Raw genomic sequence first — 12,863 nt, 5'->3', positions numbered from 1 at the left:
TTAGAGAAAATTAGTTCTCATTTATCATAACACATCGATGAGAGCATTTGAAAATCTCTAACACTCTTAGTTTATCCAACATAATTCACCTTTAAAAACTTCAATATAGAAAAAAATATATATCTTAACTTAATATAAATTAACCATATAAGAAACTTATCAACTACAAGTACATAAAATAGTGCTTTTCAGTTAATTAATGCTAGCATTTTGCTTGCATTAATATCAAGTGATTTAAAGGACTTTTGAAAGGATTCTACCACATTGGAAATGATGTATTACCAAATATACATGACTTAGATTTTACCTTCTAGCCTGGAATATACACACAGAAACACGTTGGCCGCAGAGAAGTACATTGGTTTATCGCACCCGCGTCTTTATATGTAGGAAATTACTTGTTTCTGCAAAATCAAATCGAGATTTTTGTAATCAACATATTCAGAAACCTGTAAAATCAGTCAATTGAAAGAAAATTGAGGAGGTGGACCTAATGTAAAGAAAATACCTTAAAGTATTTAAAAAAACAGTAGGGAAAAAAAGTAAATAATCAAAAATAGTAAAAGTTATGAATTTATTAGTGTAGGTAGTGTTTTTGGTCGTTTTTGTAATGAGGTCTGTCGCTCGGTATAGGCCAATGGTTTTCATCGAAATAAAAAATATTAAATGTTATGAATTGATTAGGGTATGTTGTTTTCATGGGCATTTTGGTTATTGACTTCAATACTCTAGGTATAATCCAATGGCTTTCGTTGTTTGCCAGCTGTCGCCAAGTGATACTTAAGGAGAAATGGGATGTAAACAGTGTTTACAGAATATATATATATAGAGAGAGAGTTGGGAAGAATATATATATATATATATATATATATATATATATATATATATATATCCCTCTCTCTTTCTCTAAGGATATTTTTTATAATAAAAAAAAAACAGTTTGCCACGCTAATTCCTTCTTATAAAAAACTTGTTTATTTTTGGTGTGGGGGGGGGGGGGTCCATTTAAACAAACTGAGCCACAGCAACGTGTGGCCGGCCGGGTACAGCTAGTATATATATATATATATATATATATATATATATATATATATATATATATATATATGATGAAACAAATTAAAAAGGTATTTCTACTAATGAGTCATCATTTCTAAAAGCCAAAAACCAAATGTATAGATTGCAAGTTGAATGGTGATGAGTATCATGAAAGGAATGAATAGAATTTGATGACTTGTAAATGTCATTTATGTCAGGTGTTTATTGACATTAAATCTGAAGAGGACTATGTTATAGTTTTCAGCGAAGCAATCTTGTGGGAATGTGTTCCACAAATGGGAAGGTTTTGGAATGTTAGAGACAAATATTAATTTCAACTAAGATTTTTGAAAAAAAAAAAAAAAATAGACAAATCATAGTGGTTGCATTTTTTTTTTTTTTTCAGTTTTTGAGATAAAGACTAAATATTTTGTGAATGCCTTTATGATTACTTGGACATAAAGTCAATCAGAATAAAATTTCAGAAATCGTAAAACTGAATTTCACATGAAAATAATGGTATTTACGTATTCCTCATATTTTTAATATGATTACATTCAAAAATTACGAAAATTCATAAGGTAGAAAATTATTTATTAAAGAAAGTAGAATTTGAAGAAAAACATCATATTTGCTTGTGTAAGACACAGGAGAGTTCAAAATGAAGATAATTTCCTCCCAATAATTCTTGAAAAACTAATGCAAAAATCTTGTATATATGTTATTTAATTTTTAGGCAAACAGTTTTTTTTATACTAAACAAATATGAAAAAATCTTAAATGACAAACAGACTCTGAAACACTGTATATATGTTATGTTTATTTTATTTGTTTTGCATTAGTCACATTAAACGTTTAGAGTTATTTCCCTTGTTTATGTTTGCATTTCGATTTCTTTTATAAAAACAAAATGGCTGCAGTTTTTCACCTAAAACGATTAAAGTTGTTTTTTAATAATTCAGTAATATTCAGGTAATTTCGACTGCATAATTTGGAAGCTAACATTGTAACTTATTAGAATCGACAAAAAAATCAGTAGAAACACCAACAGTTCTCAATAGCTGTAGGATTCTTGCTTATATTGGTGATCTTTTAAACCAACACATTTCAGGTGAAAACATTATTACATACTTATGTGTTATAGCAAAATTAGTATAACTTCTAAAAATTATGAAAAATGATCCAGTACTAGAGGTATTTGAAATAAAAAACCAATCACAATTAGGTTTCCAAATAGCGTGTTTAAAGATGGCAGATGCTTGATTTAAGTCAAGGGTTATCTCCCTTGTTTGTCACATGGCAACGATTCATCCCAACTTGAATACGAGTCTCTAGTGTTCTGCAGAGTTGGCAGTGTGTTTTCTGATTCTCTTGAGCATCTACAGCATCATGCCATCAGGTATATACTATATATTCCCTGCTGCAACCATGTTCTCTCTGGTTGTATACAATCTGCTTGAATTAGATGTCTTGTCTACTTGGTGGAATGTGAGAGTTGTATTTGTTGCCTACAGATTATTTCATAGTTCTTGCCCCACTGCAATGCTTAAATATCATCCTGTGCTGCGGATGAACAGACCAAACATGTGACGATATACATTCACATTAGACTCTCTGCATAATCACGCTGGTGCTTGCTTAGAGATATACTGGCGATCTTATTTGAATTATGTTCTGTAGTCCTGAACGTGCTACCTCACTGTATCATGTACCACTGAACATGTATCACTGTCACATTTTCAGAGTTCTATATTGGGTAACTATTGTGATTTTCCTAAGTTTTATGCATTCCCTAATTAATTAGTTAGCCTCTTTCTATTAACAGCTTTTTATGACCATGACTTAATATTTGTAAAAAAAAAAAAAAAAAATGGTTTGATTGCACAACTTTTCCACATTAAAACATACAATAAAATTCAATAAATTCTATTTTTACATAATTATTTTTCTATTGGATCATTTTTCATGCCTTTTGGATTTTTTTTTTTTTTTTTTTTTGACATGGCACGTAAATATGTAATAATGTTTTCACCTGAAATGCGTTAGTTTAAAAGAGCATCAATGTGAACAGGTACCATGTATATATATATATATATATATATATATAGTCTTGGAAGGTTTTTTTTTTTTCACCTTTAAAACTATTAAAAAAAAACTTATTTAATTTTTATATTTTTTTATCATTCCTTGGAAAACTATTTAGTCAGTAAGTCATTTAATCACCTGCAATCACTGCAATGAACTTGCTCTCTCTCGAATTCACAATAGTCCTAATGTTAATTTAAGGATCATTAGTTGTTTACCATGAAACACTGTTTTGGGGATTTAAAAACAAAACAATATATTAAATCATGGCTCTCCAGCAATGTTGATCAAACACCACCTCCCTTAATTACAAGACCAAAAAATGTTCCAGATATTGGATCTAGTTACCTGCTCATGATTAATTTGACTAACCTATTCATGTTATAAAAAATGTCTTCCTTACCTGTGAGATTCGTCGCTGTCTCCAAATTCAAAATGGATATATTTTTTTAATTTATCAATGCTGTATTTATAAGATTAGGATTAATTCATTATACTATTTACCACCCCCTACTATTAGTAGTACTTTATATATTTACATTCTTATTTATTTATTAAAAATATATAAAAGTCAAATATATATATATATATATATATATATATATAATACATTTTATACATTACTAATATAGTTTTGGATTTCCTTTATTAATATACTCTGGTTAATTTTATAGGATTTAAAATCATCAGGATAACAAGCAAATGTTTTATTTAACTGTTTAAATATTTTGGTTTTACACCACCTTGTTTATCATTCTTATTACTTAGCTAGAAACTGGGGGTATAAAATCTATTAATTTTTAAGGTAACGCAAGGTATTCTCAGAAACTCTGACATAATGGTTCCATAAAACATAAATATAGGGAGGTTCTATCTTTGTGCAGAGGACACACAAGGGGGATATGGCTCCTCAGGTTGGGTATATATAATATATATGCATATATATATATATTTTTTTTAATTATTGATAGTGGTTTCAACTAGACGAGTGTTTTTCGTGAAAGTTTTGTGAGGGGAGGATCATAGATTGGAGCTCAGATGAGCACTTGCCATGAAAATAACAATGAAGCAGAGACAGGCTCACAATGTCTCTTCTGTGGGAAAGAGGATGCAGAGAAGAGAAATGGGCATCCCACACTAGGTTACAAAGTCTATTTCGAACTCTGTCAAGGCAGGATAAGCTGCTTCTAGCAGCTTCTGCCCAGATGTGGCAACAGTACTCCATCCTTGGACGTACCTGGCTCTTATATAGGTAGAGAATTGCATTAGCAGTGAGATATCTACTGGAGCGATAGAAGGATCCCACTATTTTTCTAGCGAATATATATATATATTTTTTATTTATTTATTACTAGCGGGGGTACCCAGCATTGCCCGGGTGTTTGGAGGTGTGTGTTGGTGGGGTAGATTAAAACAGCCCTGTTAAAAAAAAAAAGTTAACCGGTTGTTTGGAGGTGTAAAAGAAAAAGGTAGGCTTGAACCCCGAACGTTTGATGCAGAGGTGGAAAGGAAATGAAAAAAAAAAAATCCCTGCGACCTAACCATCTCGACCACGGGAACAGATGAATTGATAAGTGTGTTGAGTTGACGTTTATAAACCGAAATTAGCAAGTGCGACAACGTCAAGTTGCGGAAGCCAGTTTCTGTTTTCCCCGCTATGCGGCGATCAAACAATAAAAAAAAAATGAAAACAAAAACGAACATGTGAAAAATGGCTTAAATAAGCTTGTTTCGATATTAAAATTAAAAAAATCGGTGGGTACCCGGGTGTTTTTGCGTGTCGCTAAGAATAAGCGAAGTATATAAAAAAAAAGCAGAAAAACGAATGTTACGTGAAAAATGGCTTAAATAACACTGGTTCAATATTTAAATTTAAAAAATTTAAAAAAAAAAAAACCATCTCACACCACGATTCGAACCCAAAACGTTTAGATAATGAACCAAGGCCTTAACCAACTGAGCTAACACGACGTACATGAAATTTGTTTGGTTTTTCGACTATTTAAAGTAAATCAGGTCACGACATCATCTGACGCATGTGTAGAATCGGTCATTGTCACGAGAGGACCGTTTTTGTTTATCTCCCCCCCCCTGTCGATTTTGGGGTGAAAAGTTAATGTTTTTGGCCAATTTTTCGATATTTTTCGAGCAAAGTATGGAGCTTCGATGTGATACCGAGTTTATGAATTTTCGTCGCGTCTGTCGAAAGTTTTTAGCAGATATCCAAACATACACACACATACATACATACATACATACATTTTCGCTTTTATATATATAGATTTTATTTTTTTTGGATCACCTTGAAGAATTTGGATATTTGAACTCTTGCCCTTATTTAAGGGTGTCCAAGTATTATGAACTCTTCCTGGGATGCATATTCCAGGATATTTTATATAACTAATTATATTTTGTATAATAAGTTACTCAAAGGGATGACAGTGGCTAAGTAGTTAATGATATGAACTGGAAACCTGGATGGACAAGTTCAAATCCAGCTCGTTCCACGTAAACACTTTCACCAAACTCACACTTGACCTTGTATCTAACCTTCTGAAAAAGAGGTAAATCAAAATAAATTTTATTTTAATTCATGGGGTAGATTGTTCTTGTTGCATCAGTTTTGACCAGATAGAAGTCATAAGCAATTTTTAAAATTTTATTCTTAGTACTGCCTTCAGTGAAGATTGAACCTTCAATCTCCAGAAGACTGTCACTTAGAAGTGATTATTACTTAACATTTTATCGATTGTATCACATAAACTGTTAATTTTGTCATGAAAGCTAAAACTTTAAATGATTCATGATGGGGCTAGAGGAGTTAGATTACTTTTGTTTCATCAAAGAATGACTTCCTGTCTCCTTCCCCCCTCATGTGTGCAGTTGGTGTGTAACAGAGTATGGCAGCTGTATTCCAATGCCGAGCCATGTGTGAAATGACATCACGGTAGGAAAAAGAAAAAGATTATAAGAAAGAATGTATGCATAGGCAGAAGATCACATTAGAGATGTGGAGGACGTTTGAGATGACAGAGGTCAGAAAGAAGGAGCACAATTATGTTTTATTCAGAAAAGTACCCGGAAATAAATGTTGTTGCTACAAAAACAGGAGTCAAGTTATTGTCCTATGTTCCTTGTGACATACTCTGCTATAACGTGTTGGACCATGGGTGTCTACATGTCAACGTGTGTGTAATGTTACAGGTGTCTTTTTCTTAATTTGAACTTCCTTGTTTACAAGAATGATATTTCATTAAATATTTTTTTCAGATTATATAAAATGGGTTTTTACTACATATCGCTAGCACATTGTACAAGTTGTTTTTAGTGCTGGTCTCTTCCCTCACCACACACACACATAGACATATACACTTTGGTCAACGTAAAGAGAACTTGAATGCCTACTAGACACTATTCTCCAGTGTCTAAGGTCTCTTTGTACAGGGGCTTGACAGGACAACCTGACATAACAGTACTTCTTCCTACAAGTAAACCCTGACTAAATATTCAAAATAACATAGTATTCGCAGCCCAAATAAAAACCCCTCGGTATTGGCTGCCCTACACTAGTTTATACAAGGATTGGTGCTTCCTCTAAGTGATGTTGTCTCAAGTAACATTATAAAGCTTGATACTCCACCAGACTCAATGAATCCGGTAAGACCAACCACACAAAAGATATATTATTAAACAGTTACCTGGTCAATTGAGGAGAGGAAAATTATTATTCTTATCTGCTTTACTAACTCAACATTTGAGACGTAAAGGAGAGTTCAACTGAACATTCGAATATCTATGTATCTCATATAGAGATCGAGAGGGCCCTCTTTATTTTTGAGAATTTCGATTGAAGTAAAATGAAACACTGAAAAACACACATACATACAGCAGGGGTCAGTTTTAGTTTTTTTTTTTTTTGTTTTGTTTTTTATTTATTTATTTATTTATTTATTTTACTGCTGGTCTCTTCAGAAACATACACAAGGGGGCCACAGCTTCTCAGGTTGGGAAATTAATCTCGATTTCAGTATTTTTTGCCGTTGGCTACGTACACGAACTAAAAGCTTAAATGTGCTAGGTTCGAATCCAGTTCCTTCCACAGAAACGCTTTCATCCAGCCCACACCTGATCTTGTGTCTAACCTCTCGGTGGAGTGGGGGGGGGGGTAAATCACATCCCTAACATATCAAATTATAAAAACGATCATATTGTTTCGATGCCAATAATTTTGATCATTGTTGAATTATTGACCCCACCCCCATCTCACTTTTGAACCTTTGGGTCAACTTCCAAAAACTTAATTGTTTTTTTTTTGTTGTTGTTTTTTGTTTTTTGTTTTTTTTTTGTTCGTTTGTTTGTTTTTTTTTTCTCGCCTTCCATCAGCTTGATTATTAATGTTAAATAGGCATTACTATCAGTTCTCAGATTCTCATTACTGCTGCACACTACACATGTCCGCTTACATCATCGCAGGGCAGGGGCACACTTGGACATTTCACGATCAATAAACCGTCCTAATATACATCGTGCTATTTAGATGTGGACAATACTAGAAACTTCCAACAAAGAAACTACGCAGAACTCTTCTCTCCGCCGGTTGTAATCATGCTTGGTTCGTTCTCTTTTTTTTTCTTCTTTTTTTCTTTTTTATTTTATTGTTACTTTGATTTCAACATCAAAACCATTAGTCATATTTGTAGAACTGAACAAATTCCCTAGAATGTCTCGGTTACCATTTTTTTTCTCTCTCTCTCTCTCTCTCTCTCTCTCTCTCTCTCTCTCTCTCTCTCTCTCGTCAATGTTTCTGTTTATAGTGAAGTGATTATATATATATATATATATATATATATATATATATATATATACACAGTGATGATCATATTTATTGGCACGGTAAAATAAAAGTTAAATTTTGTCTAATAAATTCTAAAAAAGGGATTAAATTAAAGAAAATAACAAAGTATATTATGTATTTTTAACTGGCCTTTCCGATGCAGCAATCGGATTTTAGAAAAAATAAATAACAAAGGAACAACAAACATAATTGCAAAAAACCCTTGTTCAAAATTATTGGCACGGCTTTGTTTTTCTTTTAGTATCAGTATAATATCAATCAATTTCCGGTTTACGTGCTTTCTGAACTTTTTTATAGCCATATTATGCTTGTTTAACGCTAATTCAGTGAATAATTTTTTTCAGATAATTTTTAGATAGCAAATTATTTAAACTATTATAAGTGACTAAATTATAATTTTCAATCGCCATGGTTAAAACTAAGGAACACAGCGAAGACGTCAGGAAGCTTGTTGTAGCATGCCATACCAATGGGGAGGGCTATGATAAGATTTCAAAGAAGCTAAACCTTCCCAAATCCACTGTTAGAGCCATAATAAACAAGTTCAAATCGCAAGGCCACGTTATGAGTTTAGAGGGTAGAGGGAGAAAAAGGATTCTTTCCCCAAGAGATGAACGGAAAATTGTTCGACAAGTAAAACAAAACCCAAGGATCTCTGTTGGGGAGATTGTTGATGAACAGAGCACCTCTGGAGTGAATGTATCTCGACATACAGTTGGTAGAGTTTTGAAGAGAGCTGGTTTAAAAGCATGTCGTCCGAGAAAGACTCCCTTATTGAAGCCTATGCACCTGAAAGCAAGGCTAGCCTTTGCAAAACGTCATATTGATAAAGATGTTGCATTCTGGAAACGTGTTCTATGGACTGACGAAACGAAAATAGAGTTATTTGGCCATAATAAAGTGTCTTATATTTACAGAAAATCTGGCGACGCTTTCCTGCCTAAGAACACCATACCCACAGTGAAGCACGGTGGAGGCAGTTTGATGTTTTGGGGATCCTTTGCTGCCTCTGGACCAGGGCGACTTGTTAAGGTCACAGGTAGCATAAAAAAGGAAGATTATGTTAAAATATTGGATGAAAACCTGAAAGACTCTGCTAAAGAGCTCTCACTTGGTCGTCATTGGTGGTTCATGCAAGATAATGACCCAAAACATTCGGCTAAACTGACTAAGAAATGGCTTGAGGACAATCATATTAATGTTTTGGAGTGGCCATCACAAAGCCCAGACCTTAATCCAATTGAAAATTTATGGAGAACATTAAAATTGAGGGTAATGCAAAGGAAGCCTAAGAATCTTATTCAATTGGAGGATTATTGTCAGGAAGAGTGGGCTAAAATTACTACTGAAGAGTGCAACAACTTGGTTGTAAACTATGAAAAGCGACTGAGGAAGGTAATCAAGGCCAAAGTCTGGCATTTATTTTAATCTACTAAATTATACAGTCCTTTTCTTTCTTTTTTTTTACTATGGAAATTGATTGCTTTATTAAATAAATATCATTTATTAATTAATTTTTTTATTATTATTAAGTCTGAATACCCGGCGTCATTTACTTGTTTTGTTACATTTTTTTTTTTTTTAGCTATGCTTATTTTTTTTTATTTTATTTATTTTTGTATGTGTTTTATTTTTTTTTTGTTTTTTTTTTTGTAAATTTTATCTTTTTTAAAAAATTTTTTTTCTTAAATACGATTGTGCAAGTCATTATGGTGATGTGTTTGGCGCTTATGTATCTACGTTACAGTGATATTTATGTTTAATAGTATTTACAAGTTAAATTCCATTTTTACGGTATTCTTCTTTATTAAATTGTTAGATGAAAGTACAGAATAGTTACAAAACACCTTCCCCATGTTAAGAATAGTTTTCTAAATAATAACGTTATTATTTCAGTATTATAACATAGATGCACAAGCACAAGTACCACTTTTTTTCAATAAATTCTTAATCGAATCAAATTATTATAAAAGCTATTACTAATTGTTAAACATTTATTGTTTTTCTAAACTTTCAGTCTATTAATTATACATGAGCTTTTGCTATGAATTTTAACGCCATAACTTTCTAGCCAGCAGTTTAAATGCTTCCAAATTCCTTTCAAATTTCGAAAGGTTTGAAATAATTCATTTTTTTTTTTTTTCAAATATTGAAAAGGGTAGCTTGTTTACGAATAAGCCGAAATGCATTTTGATGGATTTAATTTTATAATAGGACTTTTAGACTTTGATACTTGACTATATTGTATTTATTTTAATAAATAATCAATAAAAAAAAAAATTAAAAAAATAGAGACGAAAACACAAGATTCTCACCCGAAATGGTAGCACAATTTTATTAATACGGAGATTAAATAAGTTTTTTTTTTTTTATTAATTGACCATATTGTGTCAGCCAAAGGTTAGTTTCACTATTATTTTATTTCGTTTGTTTGTCTGAGGAGGAGGGGGTTCTTTCTTTCCTCTAAAATAAAAAACTGAGGTTGCTATGAAATATAATACATTAACAATGTTCTCGACATTTCAAAACTTATATTGCATAATTTCTTTAAATCTTATATATATATAACATCTTCGATCATTTTTGAGGAAATCTTTTGATAATAAAGATGAATTATTAAAAATCTCACCGTATTAGTTAATTTAGTTGTATTGTTTGGTCTATCCAGATTTCCATTAATCTCTACATTTAATTAGTTTCATCATTAAGCATGAAGAAATTCTTAGATATCTATATAATAAAGTAAAGTCGATCCCTTGCATTTAGACATAACTATATAATAAATAAAACCTTCATATGCTAATCTGTTTTGCCATTCAATTAGGCATGTTTCTAAGTCTGTCATCTTTTCCAGGTCATCACAAAATTATTTCCTAAATAAACTTTCAAAAGAGACGATGGCATCCATTTTTACTTGCTATTTATCTACTCTAACCACCACCAGTGACACTGAGTACTTTAGTAATAGAGGGGAATTTGTTTAAATCACCTAAATTATTTCATTTTGTCCTTAATATTGTCAAGATGATACAATAAATTTATAATCTAAATAGCGATCACTCAGTTTTATGAATTAAGAGAATATCATTCGACCATTCTGAACGTCTTTTGCTTATATTTTCTATAAAAATTCTTGGTTATGCTTTATAAATTCACACATGCAGAAAGATACACAAAGATAAGTTTTTATGGGTTCTTCTTCATTGTAATAGCGAAATCCGACAGTCGAGACATTGAATTTTCATTAACAACCAATGGTGTTTACTTACTTTTTATGTCGATTTCAAATAAAAGCAATGTTATCTGCTTAATTGTCATGTCACAATCAGTTAAATATTACTGCATTATTAAATAAAACATGTACTTTGGCAAATAAATTATTGCATGACATCCGTTATTAATTGTAATATGATGGACTTTACTTCTCTTAATTTGATGCTATTTAATATATATATATATATATATATAGGGCAAAATATGTGTGTGTGTTTGTACGTCTTGCAAAAACTTTCAACATACGCAACGGATCCTCACGAGATCAGTATTGTTTTCAAGCTCCATCTTTCAGATGACAAATATGGCCAAAAGCATTCATTCCTTCACCCTCAACTGGGCAGTTTTGTACAAGGAAAGGTCGGTTTTTTCACCAACGTTTTGAATTGACTACACTTAATTTCAATGCTCTCGATTTCCGGTTGCACGATGCAGAGTTTTAAATTGCTAAGATGTTATGTTTTTTTTTTCTCCTTCGCATTACAGGTTCAAGCCTGCCTGCCTACTACCATTTTTTTTTTAACACCTCTCCACCCAAACTGCCTACTATTGTTTTGATCCCCTCCACCTACTACCACTTTTTTATTCCCCCCCCCCATTTTGGGGTCCTTACTCCACACATCCAGGCAACGCCAGGAAACCTCGCTAGTCTATAATATAAAAGCGAAAATGTGCGTTTTTTTGTGTATGTCCGGCAAAAGCATTTTTTGGAGGGAGGGGGTTACTGATTCTTTTTATATACTCCCTAGATTAACATATCTCCAATTTACAAAACGAGGCCACATCTATCTTTTATTTGAGCGACTTTTACACGCTATTTTTGCGCTATTTCTTCCTCTCCACATGTTTCTTTGGCTTTTTCATATAAAAGTGAAACTGATTTGAAAAAAAAAATTGAGTCGCTAGCCTTCGTGACCAGCAGGTGTTGAAGCCAATCAGCTTTGATCACTGTGGGGAATACCCTTCATATCAGACAATTGCTATTCATTAAAACACTGCCAGAGCTCCCCCTCTTGGGAACAGATTTGCCCCACCACGGTGGAAAGAACTGGCTTCCAGCCAAACTTAAGTGCATGATTTCATTTCTCCTGCATGAACTCATTCACTTTCACTTTCTGCATGTCAACTTTTTAATCATTAAATTAGAACGGTTTTCATCTCCTGTCCCGTAATGACCGAGCGGTAAGATGTTAGGATTTTTTCCACCTTCGCGTCAAGGCTTCAGGTTCGAGCCTAGCTGCCTGCTACAACTTTTTTTTTTCAACACACACCAACAAACACCCAGGCAATGCCGGGCACCCTCGCTAGTCATATATATATATATATATATATATATATATATATAAAAGGCAAAATGTGCATTAGTGTGTGTGTGTGCATTTTTTTGTGTATGTCTGGCAAAGGATTTTTTGTGGGAGCGCTCGGGTTGGTCACCGTTTCTTAGAACTTTTTATATGCTCCCTAGATTATAATATGTCCAATTTACGAAAGGATGTCATGTGTATCTTCTATTTGGGTGACTTTTACACATTACTTTTGCAGTATTTCTTAGTCTCTGCATGTTTTTGTTTTTTTTTTTACTTTACCGTATAAAAAAGCAAAACTGTGAAAG

The 12,863-nt window shown here is 32.5% G+C and overlaps 1 protein-coding gene across 2 annotated transcripts in view; it reads left to right on the top strand.

Moving 5' to 3' along the window:
- The window catches only part of LOC145277788 (unconventional myosin-XIX-like), a 176,825-nt gene that overhangs the window by 140,856 nt on the left and 23,106 nt on the right, over window positions 1-12,863 (top strand). The window lies entirely within an intron of this gene.

Source organism: Euprymna scolopes, chromosome 1 (genome assembly GCF_053919585.1).
Source record: "Euprymna scolopes isolate OS-2025 chromosome 1, ASM5391958v1, whole genome shotgun sequence".
NCBI classification, from domain to species: Eukaryota; Metazoa; Mollusca; class Cephalopoda; order Sepiida; family Sepiolidae; genus Euprymna; species Euprymna scolopes.
Note: the sequence above shows the minus strand (reverse complement) of the source record. Positions and strands in the feature narration are given on the sequence as shown.